Here is a 16,103-nt window from a genome sequence, read left to right on the forward strand (position 1 = left end):
TGGAGCTGAGATCTGCCTCTTGGGCGTCTGTATCTGCCTCTCTGTGGCCTGACACTGGAAAGGACCAGTTTTTAGAAGGCCAGTTCCTGCTAAATCTAGGTGGCTGAACCTGTAAGAAATCCTTTACTGTCTGCATTGATTTTGCTTTATCCTCCATTTTCTTTAACACCTCTTCTGCCTTAACACCAAACAAAGTATCATGCTGTAATGGAGCATCCAATAATTTTGCTTTAACATGATCAGGTAAACTCTGTTCTTTTAACCAAGCATGCCTTCGAATGACAGAAACTTTAACTGTGGTTCTGCAAGATGCCTCTAAAGAATCAAAACCACATTGCAAAGTATGCTTTCCCACTTGTTCAGCTGCATGCAATAAATCCTGCATTTCCTTGTTCTCAGGACATTCAGAACTTGTAAGCATTTTCTGTTTTAGCAAAGACATTACGTATTGTTGATATTTAAGCATATGAAACTGGCAGTTTAAAGCTCTTACAGCTAAAGTAGCAGGGGTGTAAACTTTTTCCCCCCATTTGTCCAGTGCTCTAGAATCCCTATTAGAGGGAACAGGGTTTTTTGCAGTGGAAGCCTCGACTCCTTTGGGATCCTGAGAAATAGTTTCTGGATCAGCAGCAGGGCTTTTATAAAGAAATTTATGAGAATCTGGAACCCTGTAGTACCTATCTGGCTTAACTGGTGCAGGGGGTAAAGAATCAAGAGTCAAACTGGATTCAGAAAAAACATCATCAACAATATCTAATACAGGGGGGATAGCAAGAGGCCTGTGCTGAGGTAATAAAAGAAAGTCTCTGAGCCTTTTCTTGGATTCTGAATAATCCTGGCTCTCCCAATGGAAATGTTCCCTCTGTGTGCAGGGTTTTCCCAAAATAGTAGTCCTCAGGAGGAGAGGCTGAAGGGATAGATTCTTCAGCATCAGAGTCCTCATAGGGAGGAAGAGAATATCCCTGTTCTGAAGAGGAATCAGAGGAAATAGAAACCTGGTCAGAGGAGTCATAGTCAGTGTCTTGCCTAGGCCTTTTATCAGGAGGGGGATGGGAACCCCTGATCAAAGTAATTAGGTCCTCGGCCATTTTGAGCATCTGTTTCTTTGGCATGGATGACTGTCCAGGAGAATGCTGTACTTGTTTCTTTGTCTTTGAAGGTGTTTTAGACTTTGCCTTGGCTGCTGAAGAGGTCTTGATAGTAAGCTGTGTAGGTCTGAAAACACCCTCAGAAGCCGATGCCTGCTCAGCGGCTCTGGACCCATCTGAGGGAATTGTTTCCGTAGGCCCAATACCTTGAGTTTCCAGAGGCCTACCTGTCTCCACATGGGAGTCGGAGGCGGCCTGTGGCTCTGAGGTAGCGGGTTGTCAGGGGCTGCGAAAGCGCCTCACTGAAAACCGGTGACTGGCCTAGAAGAGGCTTCGTCGTCGGTTTTGGACCTCGGATGCCTGTCTTTCTTTGTCCTTGCACTTTTTATGGATTCTGGTCATCGGTTGTTCCGAATGCATTATATAGTTAAACCTTCGGCCAAAGTAATGAAAAGCAAAATTGAACTGACGCTTAATAGTGCGTTGGTTGAATCTAGCACAAAACCGACAACTAACAACGTCGTGGTCAGGGCCTAGGCAAGGAATACAGTAAGAATGAAAATCCTTATGAGGTATTTGCTTCCCACAAGAAATACAATTGTTAACTTTTACTGACATCGGACTGGAGCAAGAAAAAGTTTCCCCAAAGGGGGACTTAGCTTTATTGAAGACTTCGGATCTGAAATTCAAATTTGAGAATCTCAGGAGTTGGCCGACCGGCACTTGTGAACTGCTTTTGCTTCGGGCACTGCGCGGCAAGAAAGACTGAAGAAAATGGTGTCGGCTGCATCTTATATACCCCTGGCACACTGACATCAGGGAAGAGGCGACAGCAACCGACGCCGGACCAGGACTTTGGAATTCAGGCCGACTGTGGGTAACCTGCCAGCAGGATAACCCAAGTGTAATGACTGCAACAGTGAAACACTATGAACATCTCTGTATTCCCTGGGGCTGCTGTCGGGGGAGGGGGTCTGCTTCCACGGGGCTTAGGCTGGGCCGGTTTACTGGGAGCAGGAAAGGACCAGTGCCTGCTGAACCTAGGGGGGCTGGACCTGCAAGAAATCCTTAACTGTTTGCATAGAGTTTGCTTTTCCTTCCATATTTTGTTAGGACCTCTTCTGCCTTAGTGCCAAATAAGTTATCTTTGTGCAAGGGGACATCCAACAATTTAGATTTGACATGACCAGGCAGGGGCGGTTACTTATGTCATGCATGCCTTCTAATGACAGATCCAGTGAACCCTGTAAGAAGCTTCTAGGGTGTGAAAATCACAGTGCAAGGTGCGTTTAGTTACTTGACTTGTAGAATGCATTAACTCTTGTAAATCTTTAGATTCTGCCCAAGCAGGAAAGGAAGACATTTTTTGTTAAAGGAGTTCCAAGATATGTTGCTGAAATTTCAGCATATGGATCTGACAATTTAGTTCCCTGATAGCAAGAGTAGCTGAGGTGTATACTTTCTTACCCCATCTGTCCAATGCTAAGGAATCCCTGTCCAAGGGGGGTGGGATTCTAAGTAAAGGTTGCTTTAATTCCTTTTGTCCCTTGAGAAATGATCTCAGGGTCAGCTGTAGGATTTTTAAAAAGATATTTGTGTGAGCCAGGGACTCTATAGTGCCTGTCTGGTTTCCTGGGAGCAGGAGGAAGGTTCATAGGTAAGTACTAGGCTATCTGCCCGAAGGCATTTATAAGCCTAGTCAGAATGTGTTGGCTTCCGCCGCCCCCTTAGATTAGTTCCCTGTGCCTCTGTCCAGCAGAGCCATTGAAGTGATCCCCAGGGTAAACTTTCTGTTTCCCATCCGCTCGTCAACGTTTCTCTTGAAGAGGGTTAGCGAGGAGCTCTGCCTAATGTAGACTGGAATCTTGTTCCAGATCATGGGAAGTCTCTGGGACAGGAATCTATCCCTCCAGCACGTCCTATTTATTGTTGTGGTGAGGTTTAGATCCCTGGAGCGTGTGGCTCGAGGGGATATGGTTTTCTTTAGGTGGAGCATGTCCATCAATTCTGGGTTGGACATGGCCTTGTATGTCAGGCAGAGATCACTTCTGAGTAGGCGGTATGCAACAGAGTACAGCTGGAGTTCTTCAGTCGAGCTGCATAGGGCATCTGCTTGAGGCCAGTGATCCTCTTGGTGAGTAACTTCTGTGGTCTTTCCAGTTGTTGCAGGTGTCTTGTAAGGTACATCCCAAATGGGGCATTGTACTCTATGATGGGTCTGATGAGTGATGCGTAGAGGGGCCCAATGACCTCTTTCGATCTGGATGCAAACTCTTTTGTGATTAGGTGGGCCACATAGAAGGATTTTCTAACCACTTTGGCAATGTGATTATCAAAGGAGAGGTTACCATCTACTTGGGTCTTCAGATCCCTTATTACGTCTTCCGTATTTAGGGGGCTACCACCTATGTAGTAGTTTGCTGGTACTTCGTTTTTTTCCAAAGGAGATGACTATGCACTTTTTGGCATTTAGCTTGAGACCATGGTTTTGACACGAGGTATTTGTCTCAGTGAAACCCTTTTGGAGGATGTCTGTGTCAGCTGAGAGTCAGTTATAGCTCCTCGTTTGCAGTCGTCTGCAAACTTGGTGAGCTATAGTCCTCCTGTGCTTGCCTGTACCTCTGAGAAGTATATGCCAAACAGGAGGGGTCCTAGGACTGAGCCCTGGGGAATGTCACTTGTAACCGGTTTAGAGTCAGACCTATCTCCTGCAACTCTTACCATGTGGGTTCTGTCCGTGAACCAGTTGTAAACCCAATTTGTTGACGTAGGTTTTTATTTTTTTTTTCTCAAAAAATTTTTTATTAATTATATGAATAGCAAGACAATTAAAAGATTATACATAACAAGAAGGCATAAATGAACATATAACAATTCATCTAGTGATAACAACCTTCATGAGATTTTGATAAGTTATTTAGAAATAAAACATACACCATATGTACACTATATACAAGTTAGGCAACCTGAGAGAAAAAAAAAAAAAAATATTTAACATTAACTATTTAATATGTTTAGAACCTTTTCTAACACAACCTTTCTAATAGCTTTTTTTTTTTGGACTTCCACCTAAGTATCTTTGAGCATCAATAAATTTAAAAGCCATTTTCTGGAAAGTAACCCATTTTAATTTAGAACGATCAATCCAATTTTGTATTATATAAAGTTTTAGTAATGAGCAAATAAAAATGATAACATGAATATCAACTTTTGAAAGATGAATCAATGGAATATGCAGAATAGCAAATTCCCACGTCAACATGGATTTTTGATATCCCATTTTCTGCAGTCTGACTTTCAAAGATGTCCACAATCTGTGAGAAAAATGACAATACCATAGAATATGAAGGAGGTCTGCTTGGGGATGAGAACGGCATGAACACGAAGGGGACTTATTTGGGTTAAATTTGTTTAATTTGATTGGGGTAAAGTAGGCATCATTATTAATCATTAATTGTGTGTATGCTAATTTTTTAAAAGGGATAAATTCCTTAGTGTGATGACGTAGGTTTTTATGTTCAGGCTGGTGAGCTTGTCTATAATACCTGAGTGGGGAATGGTGTTGAAGGCCTTTGCAAGGTCTAGGTAGGCTGTGTGTACCACCTTTCCCTCGACTATAGCCTTGGTAACTATCTCAAAGAAGATAAAAACAAAAAAGAACAACGTCCAAAGCACTAGGCAGAGAATTTATTCCAAAACGACTTCACTTACTAAGCGCTTTCACCATTACACATGGCATCATCAAAGTAAGTAAAAATCAACCACATCAAACATTAAATACACCGCCAATCACACATCAACATCCAATAAGAAACAATGAAAATATACATTAATTTGAATAAATAAATATTAAACATTAAACATGTCCATGCACAGTAACATTTAAAACCATGTTGTCAAAACTTGTATTGTGAGGGATATCTTGTCTCAAAAATAAATATAATTATAAAATGTGTGTGTATATATATATATATATATATATATATATATATATATATATATATATATATATATAACAATCACACACAAACAGATAATAGAGATAATAAAAAAAAAATAAAATATATATAATATACTGTTTACATTATATTCTATTGGCCTGTTTAGTTTTAAAAAAAAAGAAATATATTCATTCAAACCCAGTGGGGTTGTAGCATCCAAAATTATTTGCCATTTGTATTCTAATAATTCTACCTTCAACCTTTCATCTCCACCCCTCTCACAGTGTATCACCCTGTCAATAACAAAGAAAATACATTTTTTAAAATCAACACAGTGTGTGCGATGCATATTTAGCATGTTATGCTAAATATTGGTTAACATATCAGAGATTTCTCGACGACATAGTTATGTTCTGGGTTGGGGGGAAAGAAATTTTCTTGGAATTTTTTGAATATATAAATCAGACCACTAATTTTTTAAAATTTACTTACACTATGGATTCTGATTGTTTAAGATATTTAGATGTGGAAGTTTACAAGAATGAAGGCCATTTTGAGACTAAAGTACATAGGAAAGATACCTATGTGAATTCTTATTTACATTACAACAGTGGACACCCCTTACATTGTAAAAGGAACATTGTGAAGGGTCAGTTTGTAAGGGGGTCCAGAATGACCAGCAACCAAACTGACTTCACAAAGGAATGTGAAAAATTAGAAACAATGTTTAAAGATAGGGGATACCCAAAAGACTTTGTGGAGAAAACGAGAAAAGAAGTGGAAGAAGGGAGAATTGATAGGTTTCATCCAATAAAAGGTGTAACAATAGATGGCCATTCTAGTGAAGGAAATAAAAAGGAAAAAGAAGGAAACCTAGAGAAAGGTTATGAAAAAAGTTTAGTGGTAGAATTTAACTCAACTAATAAGAATTTAAAAAGAATTCTGGACAAAGAATGGGTTAATTTTTTGGCTTTAACTGATATAAATGAAATTAAAAGGATACAACCCAAAATAATATACAAAAATGCCCCCAACTTGAAAGGTATACTGGAAAGAATAGGAAACAACAAAATGGGATTAAACAATAATAGGAAAGGAACTTTCAAATGTGGAAAATGTCCACAATGTCCGTACATTATGAATACTAGTGAGGTAAATATATGCAGCAGAAAAAGAATAATTAACATGTCATGAACGAGCGTCTTTGTGGATTATAATAAAGCAGTTCTTTATTTAACTACGAGTTTTTCCTTTCGTGGGCACTTTGGACTTGTTATTGGTGACTTTTGAGTGCTTTCACAACACTTCTTGGGTATTTTATTTATTTATTTATTTATTTTACATTTGTTAACCGGGAGAGTCCGACTGGATACATGTCCATTTTCAACGGAGGCCCGGGGAGAAAAGCTCCAGGTACATAACAGAGATATGAACATTGTTAATGCAAAAAAAGGAAGATAGTTGAGTTCTAAATACAATATAAAGATACATCACATCATATAAAAAAAAAACATAGGTCAGTTACAAAGGCGAGGCACCTTGTTAAAAAGCGGTTAAGGATAGTGAGGTAAGAGAAGGGTAAATGATAGTGGTTAATCAGGTTTGGAACAGGGACATTGCCAGAGAGTATTGAGATGGGGTTTAAGCTTTTTTTTGAATTGTAGGAGTGAAGGTTCTGAGGTGAGCATGGTCGGTAGGGAGTTCCACATTTTACCTACAAAGTTTGAGAATAGAGAATCCCCAGCAGAATTATTGGCTTTGGTAGTTTGAGCTAAGATCTTATTGGAGGAGCGTAAAGATTGCAGGTTAATATAGGGGTGAATGATGTTTTTCATAGCTGGTGTTCTCTCTGGGTGATACAGTATCTGGTGAGCCGTTTTGAGTTGGTTGAAATGGAGTTGGCTGGAAAACTCTAACCACCCTAGTTGCTTCAAGTTAGTGCAGTGGTGCGTTCTAAAGGTGGAATTTGTGGCAAATCTAGCTATGTGATTGTAACAAGAAGCAAGTTTGTCTTGTTTAGGTTTGTAAAAAGGGGGGAGGCATAGAAAAGAGTTGATAGTAGGTGTGTGCTGGCAATTGTAATTGCAGATATAATGCATTGTGTGTGTCCTTATTTTTTATGGCCCTCAGGTGTTCTGCAATCCTGTCTTTTCACCTACGAACAGTTTTGCCCAGGTAGAATGTGTTGCAACTAACACAAGTGGCAATATATACCAACTGTTGTGTATTGGAACTGCACCTTCCTGGGCACCTCAAAGTCTTCATATATTTGGACACCAACGCATAAGGTCAATCATTGATGAACCTACAAAATTTACAGGTTCTACATTTGTACATCCTGGAAGACTTACAAGTAAGTTCTGTGTCCCTCCAAAACTTCTTTAATGTTTCTTCCCCTAGAATATACTATTTTGGGAACATTCCCCAAATTATGTTTCATAGTTTCATTAAATATTGTATCCCATACTTTTTTCACTACATCAACAATACCTACCAACTATCACAAAGAAGTCCATCAGGTTTAGGAGGCACGATCTGCCCTTAAAGCCGAACTGGGTTGGGTCCAGTGTTTGGAGGTTTCCAATGTCTCTGTTAATGAGATCCATGATTAAGCACTCCATACCTTTGCAGATCAAGCTAGTCAGGCTTATAGGGCGATAGTTCCCGGGGTCCGTTGTGGCTCCACCTTTGTGGAGCAGAATAACCGTTGCTGTGCGCCACTCTGTGGGCACATAGCCTATGGAGAGGCTGAGTTTAAACAGTGTGTTTATGTGAGTGGTTAGATCATCTTTGAGCTTGTGCAGGATGCAGCCTGGGACACCGTCCAGTCCCATTGATGCTGTGTTTTTGGCTTTGGAGAGGGCTGTTTTAACCTGAGTGTCTGTGATTTCAGGGGCACTACATTCTTCTGGTATAGTTATGGGCCCTTTTGGGGGTGAGAGGGGGGTTGAAGTTTGCACTAAACCTGTCTGGTAGGATGTTGGCTATATCGGTCGGTTCAGTGTATTTTGTGCCATTCTGCACTAACTCCGAGCAGATCTGAGAATTGCCACTTAGATTCTTGACATAGCTAAAGAATGCCTTGTGATTATCTTTGGAGTCCATATCAGTTTTTCTTTCAAAGCTAGCCTTAGATGATATTATGAGGGAACGTAGTTTCTTGCTAATACTGAACAGGGATGTCTTCCCTTCTTGGGATTTTACTCTTTTCTGTACTAGTTTCCTCCTTCTATTGTATAGCTTGTTTATGGCAGGGGTCAACCAGACTGGTTTCCATTTCTTGGAGGAGTGAGTCTTGGTTTTGTTTGGGATAGCACAATCTATGCATTCTTGTAGGTGCCCATAGAGTGCATTAGTAAAAGAATTTGCAGCTTGAACAGCGTTATCCTTTAGCACGGGGACTTTGAAACTTCCCACCTCGGTCTTAAGTAACATGAAGTTTGCTTTTGAAAGGTTTTTCACAGTGGTTTCTTTGACTGGGGGTGGTGGCAGAATGCGGATATCCAGAGTGATTAGTTTATGGCCAGATCTAACCACTGAGGGGTTGTCATCATCTGGTGTGGAACACCAGTCACCCATGTTGGTGATGACCAGGTCCAACCCGCCTATTAGGAGTTACAATTGATAATAGTCTCAACTTCGATGACCACATCAACACCACCATAAAGTCCATTAACAAAAAACTCGGTACCCTCTATAGAATTAAAACCTTCCTTACCTCTTCTGCCAAGAAAACTATTGCACAAACCCACCTCATTTCTACCCTTTTCTATGCCTCTGCTATATATACTAACCTATCAAAAAATAACCTCTCCAAACTTGTCAGCTGTTATAATAGCATAGCTAGATTCATTACATGCTGCCACTTCAAAGCTCACCACTGCCTCAACCTCAAACAATTTGGATGGCTAGAACTGGAAAACCATATACTCTTACTTATCACTCAAAAGATCCTATACCACCCTAACAACACCCCTATCCTCTTTAATCTGATTACACCATATAAAAATCTTGCTACACTACGCTCTGCTAATAAACTCCTAGTTTCCACAATTAAATCCAACAACAAAGCTGGTGACTCACTTTTCTCTAACACAGCAGGTAAAAACTGGAATCAACTTCCTTCTGAACTATCAATCTTCGCTTCTACTTCTCTATTTAAAAACACCTGAAAGAACAACTTAAAACTCAATGGCTTTGTCCATGTGCTAACCCAGACTGATATCTTCCCCCGTCCTTCTCTTACTCCTTTCCCTACTCCTCTACCCTATGCCCCCTAACCTAGGTGCTACTCTTTTCTTCTTAGTAATTCTATAAAACATAAAGGCCTTTCTCTCTTAACTGGGTTTTACTCTTACCCACTATTGTATTTAGTATAATCTTTTTTTACTTTAACAATTTTTTTAGTATAATTTTTAGAGTTTATAACCTGAGTATTATAATTTTTTTTTTTTTACCAATGTTTTTCACTTTATGTGATTTTACATGCCTTTTTACATATGTTTAACATTGTCACTATTCATGTTTGGAGCTTTCCTCCCCCGGCCTCTACTGAAAATGGACATATATCCAGTTAGACTAGCCCGGTCAACAAAGGTAAAATAAAATAAACAAATAAATAAATAATATGTTGTTACCTCTGGTGGGGGTGTTAACCAGTTCATCCAGGGCATCTGAGTTTATAAATTTTAGGAAATGTTGGGCCAGAGAGTTTGTACTTGACTAGTTCTCCCAGATAATGTTTGGATAATTGAAATCACCCAATATCAGGGTGTTTGGTAAGACCTTTATGTTTTCCTGTGTTTCCAGGTATGCTGAGTCGGGGTCCTGGGACATGGTGGGTGATCTGTAGCAAGCTATAATTTGAATAGCAGTTTTGCCCGTTGTTAGTTGCACGTGGATGATCTCTGAAGCATCTTGCTGTGCCACTAACCTGGAGGTGTGGGTATCCTTGATGAATATGGATACGCCCCTGCCTTTTGTATTTCGGTCCAGGTTTTGTGGCCAAAATGTATGGTATGAGTTGTAGCCTGGTAGTGCTGTGGTGCTCTCTGGAACCTTAAATATTCAGAGTAAGCAGGCCAAACAAACACCAGCTTAATAGAACTATTTCTACATATAAGCACAATGTTGTTTCTCAGCTCCTCCCACTAATTAAGTGATGTTATTCACAGTTTGCAAAGAAATTCTTTGATAACTTTTTAACTGACCCTAGCAAAGAGCTGTTAAAACTCCAGCAGAACAGAAAATGTAAAACAAAATGAATGTAATAATAGACTACGATACAAAATAGAAGTGATCAAACCTTAAATTAAGAGCTTCAATTCAAAATGAAAATGCAGCCAGAGATCTGCATTATTTAGAGCAAGCAGGTCAAACAAACATGTCGGCTAAATAGAGGTATTTCTACATAAAAGAGCAATGCACACTTTCAGCTCCCCACACTAATTAACTGACGTTATTAACAGTTTGCAAAGGAATTCTTTGCTAACATTTTAACTGACCCTAGCTTAGAACTCTTAAAACTCCAACAAAACAGAAAACAAACACAATAAATGCAATACTAATATAAGATACAAAACAGAAGTGATCATAGCTTAAATGAACAGCTTCAAATCAAATAAAATGCAGTAAGAGATCAACAATATTCAGAGGAAGCAAGCCAAACAATCACATCAGCTAAACAGAGCTATTTCTAAATACAAGACCAGTGCTGTTTCTCAGCTTTCCCCACTAATTAACTGATGTCATTCACAGTTTGCAAAGGAATTCTTTACTAAATTGTAACTGACCCTAGCTAGGAACTCTTAAAACTCGAGAAGAACAGAAAGCCTAAAACCCTGCACCCTATACTAGAAAAAGATACAAAATAGAAGTGATCATACCTTAAACGACGAGTGTCAACTCAAAATAAAACATAGCCAGAGATCAGGATTATTTAGAACAAGCAGGCCAAGCAAACTCTTTAGCTAAATAGAGCTGTTTGTAAATAAAAGAGCAATGTTTTTTGAGCTCCTCACACTAATTAACTGACTTTATTCACAGTTTGCTAAGGGATTCTTTTCTAGCTTATTAACTGACCCTGGCCAATTGCTCTTAAACCTCCAGCAGAACAGAAAAATGAGCACAACAAATGTAATACTAAAATAAGATGCAAAATAGAAGTGATCAGACCTTAAATGAAGAGCTTCAATTCAAAATGAAATGCTGCCACAGATCAGTAATATTCAGAGCAAGCAGGCCAACAAATATGTCATCTAAATAGAGTAATTTCTAAATATAAGCACAATGCTCTTTCTCAGCTACTCCTACTAATTATTTGATGTTATTCACAGTTTGCAAAGGAATTATTTGCTTATAGGTTCATAGGTTCATACTAGGCTATCTGCCCAAGGGCATTTATAAGCCTAGCCCATAGTTATGTGGCTTTCGCCACCCCTTTAGTTTGAATAAAACTATGCCTATTATTTTGCTGTGCCTCTGTCAAGCAGTGACACTGAAGTAATCCCTGGGGTATATCTGCGATCTCCCATCCATTGGTCAAGATTCCTCTTGAACAAGGCCAGCGAGGTGCTCTGCCTCACATGTACTGGGATTTTGTTCCACAGCATAGGGAGTCTCTGGGTGATGAATCTGTCCCTCCAGCACGTTCTATTAATAACCGTGTCAAGGTTCAAGTCTCCGCCCTTGTGGTTCTGAGGGATCTAGATTTTTTTGAGGTGAAGCATATTCATCAAATCTGGGTTTGACATGGCCTTATATGTCAGGCACAAGTCACCTCTGAGCAAGCGGTATGAGACTGAATAGAGCTGGAGTTCTTTCAGTCGGGCAGCATAAGACATATTTTTGAGACCCTTTATCCTTTTGGTGAGGAACTTTTGGGGCCTTTCCAGCTGCTGCAGGTGTCGGGTCAGATACATTCCGAATGGGGCATTGTACTCAATCATAGGTCTAATGAGTGATGAGTACAGGGGGACGATGACCTCCCTTGATCTAGATGTGAATCCCTTCATGATCAGGTGGGCAATGTAGAAGGTTTTCCTAACTACTTTAGCAACATGAGTGTCAAACGAAGGCTACTGTCAACCTGGGTCCCCAGATCCCTGATGACTTCTTCTGTGCTCAGTGGATTGCCACCTATATGGTAGCTAGGGGTAACCTTGTTTTTCCCGAAGGGTATGACTATGCATTTCTTGGCGTTTAACTTTAGGCCATGGCTCTGGCACCAGTTATCCGTTTCTGTGAGGCCCTTCTGAAGGATATCTGTGTCAGATGTGTTTTCGGCTATGGCGCCCAGTTTGCAGTCATCTGCAAACTTTGTCAGCCATAATCCTCCTGTGTTTGCTTGTACTTCAGAAAAGTAGATGCCGAACAAGAGTGGACCCAGGACTGAGCCCTGTGGGACACCACTTGTGACAGGCTTTGAGTCTGACATGGCTCCAGCAACTCTGACCCTGTGGGTTCTGTCACTTAGCCAGTTTGCAACCCATCTTGTGATGTATGGGTTTACATTCAAGCTGATGAGTTTTTCGATGATACCTGAGTGGGGTATTGTGTCAAGGCCTTTGCCAGGTCGAGGTAGGCTGTATGGACTGCCTTTCCTCATCAATGGCCTTGGTGACTGTTTCAAAAGTCAACCAAGTTTAAAAGGCATGATCTGCCTTTGACAAAGCCAAACTGGGTTGGATCCAAAGTCTGCAAGTTCCCTATGTCTTTATTTATGAGTTCCATTATGATCCTCTCCATGGCTTTGCAGATAAGGCTTGTCAAGCTAATGGGACGGTAATTTCCAGGGTCGGTGGAGGCACCGCCCTTGTGAAGTGGGACCACAGTCGCCGTGCGCCACTCCTTGGGTACGTATCCTGAGGTGAGGCTGAGATTAAACAGCTGTCCTAACTGCGGGTTTAATTCCTCATTGAGTTCGTGGAGCACATAGCCGGGGACACCATCCGGTCCCATGGATGCTGTGTTTTTTGCCTTGGAGAGAGCAGTTCTCACCTGGGCGTTGGAGATGTTTGGGGAGCTACAGTCCTCTGGTATAGATATCTCTCCTTTTGGGGGGGGGGGGGTTTGCACTGAACCTGTCAGCCAGTATGTTGGCAATGTGTGTAGGTTCAGTAATCTTCACATCATTTTGAACTAATTATGAGCATATCTGGGAGTTTCCTCCTAGGTTTCTAACATAGCTAAAGAAGGCCTTATGATTGTCTTTTGAGTCCCCGGCGATTTTTCTCTCAAAATTTGCCTTGGATGATTTTATGAGAGCTCTTAGTTTTTTTACTTATAATGATCAAAGGAGTCTTACCTTTCAAGGATTTTATTTAACTGACCCTAGCCAGGAACTGTTAAAACTCCAACAGAAGAGAAAACTTAAAACACAACGAATGTAATAATAGAATAAGATACAAAACAGAAGTGATCAAACCTTAAATGAAGAGCTTCAATTCAAAACAAAATGCAGCCAGACATCAGCAATATTCAGAGCAAGCAGGCCAAACACTTTAGCTAAATTATTATTTCTAAATACAAGAGCAATGATGTTTCTCAGCTCCCCAATTAACTAACTGATTTTATTCAGTTTGCAAAGGAATTCTTTGCTAACTTTTTAATTGACACTAGCCAGGAGCTCATAAAACTCCAACAGAGAAGAAAACTTAAACACAACAAAAGTAATACTAGAATAAGATACAAAGAGAAGTGATCAAACCTTAAATGCAGAGCTTCAATTCAAAACAAATGCAGCCAGAGATCAGCATAATTGAGATCAAGTAGGCCAAACAAATATTTAAGCTAAGTAGACCAGCAATAATGAGTGCAAGCAGGCCAAACACTTACAAAATATAGTTATTTGCACATAAGTACAATGATCTTTCTCAGCAGCCCCCACTAATTACGTGGTGTTATTCACAGTTTGCAAAGGAATTATTTGCGAACTTTTTAACTGACCTTAGCTTAGAACTCTTAAAACTCCAACAGAACAGAAAACTTAAACACAACAAATGTAATAGTAGAATAAGATACAAAATATAAGTGATCAGACTTTGAATGAAGAGCTTCAATTCAAAATGAAATGCACAAAGAGATCAGCAATTTTCAGAGCAAGCAGGCCAAACAATTCAGTTAAATAGAGATATTTCTACATATAAGCACAATGCTGTTTCGCAGCCACTCCCCAATAATTAATTGATCTTATTCAGAGTTTGCAAAGGAATTCTTTGCTAACTTTTTTAGCTGACCCGAACCAAGAACTCTTAAAACTCCAACAGAACAGAAAACATAAACACAAAGAATGTAATACTAAAATAAAATACAAAATAGAAGTGATCAAACGTTAAATGAAGAGCTTCAGTTCAAAATAAAATACAGTCTGAGATCAGCAATATTCAGAGCAAACAAACCAAACACTTTAGCTAGAGAGAGATATTTTTAAATAAAAGACCAATGCTGTTTCTCAGCTAATCCCACTAACTATCTGATGTTATTCACAGTTTGGAAAGCAATTATTTGCTACATTTTAAATGACTCTATCCAGGAACTGTTAAAACTCCAACAGAATAGAAAACTTAAAACACAATGAATTTAAAAATAGAATAAGATACAAAACAGAAGTGATCAAACCTTAAATTAAAAAGCTTCAATTCAAAATGCAGCAAGACATTAGGAATATTCAGAGCAAGCAGGCCAAACAATCACTTCAGCTAAACAGAGTTATTTCTAAATACAGCAGCAATGCTGTTTCTAAGCTTTCCCCACTAATTAATTGATGTTTTTCACAGTTTGCAAAGGCATTCTTTGCTAACTTTTTAACTGACCCTAGCCAAGAACTCTTAAAAGTCCGGAATAACAGAATGCCTAAAACACAGCAAATGAAATACTAGAATACGATAGAAAATAGAAGTGATCACACCTTAAATGATGAGCTTCAACTCAAAATAAAACACAGCCAGAGATCAGGAATATTCAGAAAAGCAGGCCAAACACACACTTCAGCTAAATAGAGCTACTTCTAAGAAAAATGCTGATGATGTTTCTCAGATCCTTACACTATAACTGATTTTATTCACAGTTTGCGAAGGGATTCTTTGCTAGCTGTTTAACTGATCATAGCAAAGAGGTCTTAAAACTTTAAAAGAACATAAAATGTAACACGACAACTGTAATACTAAAATAAGATGCAAAATAGAAGTGATAAGACCTTAAATGAAGAACTTCAATTCAAAATGAAATGCACTAAGAGATTAGCAATATTCAGCTAAATAGAGCTATTTCTACATAGAACCACAATGCTGTTTCTCAGCTCCCCCAACTATTTTACTGATGTTCTTCACAGTTTGCCATGGAATTCTTTGCTAACTTTTTAACTGACCCTAGCCAAGAATTCCTAAAACTACAACAGAACAGAAAACTAAAAACACAACTAATGTATACTAGAATAACATACAAAACAGAAGTAACCAAACCTTAAATGAAGAGCTACAATTCAAAATAAAATGCAGACACATTTCAGCATAATTCAGAGCAAGCAGGCCAAACACTTAAGCTAAATACAGCTATTTCTAATTAAAAAGCAAAGCTGTTTCTCAGCTTCCCCTACCATTCACAGTTTTCAAACAAATTCTTTGCTAACATTTTAACTGACCCCAGCCAGGATTTCTAAAAAACACCAGCAGAACAGAAAACTTAAAACACAACAAATGTAATACTACAATAAGATACAATAATAAATAGATATGATCATAGCTTAAATGAAGAGCTGCAATTCAAAATAAAATGCAGCCAGAGAACAACAATATTCTGAGCAAGTAGGGCAAACAAACTCTTCAGCCAACTAGAGCTGTTTCTAAATGCGACAATGCTATTTCTCAGCTCTCCGCAATAATTAACTGATGTTTTTAACAGTTTGCAAAGGAATTCATTGCTAACTTTTCAACTGAAACTAGCGAAGAACTCTTAAAACTCCAACAGAACAGAAAACTTAAACACAATTGTAATTCTAAAATAAGATGCAAAATAGAAGTGCTGAAACCATAAATGAAGAGCTTCAGTTCAAAATAAAATGCAGACAGAGATCAGC

General features: G+C 39.2%; 1 protein-coding gene across 1 annotated transcript in view; it reads right to left on the reverse strand.

Moving 5' to 3' along the window:
- The window catches only part of BICRA (BRD4 interacting chromatin remodeling complex associated protein), a 2,119,634-nt gene that overhangs the window by 419,809 nt on the left and 1,683,722 nt on the right, over positions 1–16,103 (reverse strand). The gene's annotated exons all lie outside the window — the stretch shown is intronic.

The sequence above is a fragment of the Protopterus annectens genome, chromosome 1.part0 (genome assembly GCF_019279795.1).
Source record: "Protopterus annectens isolate FY-2018-M chromosome 1.part0, PAN1.0, whole genome shotgun sequence".
Taxonomy (NCBI): domain Eukaryota; kingdom Metazoa; phylum Chordata; order Ceratodontiformes; family Protopteridae; genus Protopterus; species Protopterus annectens.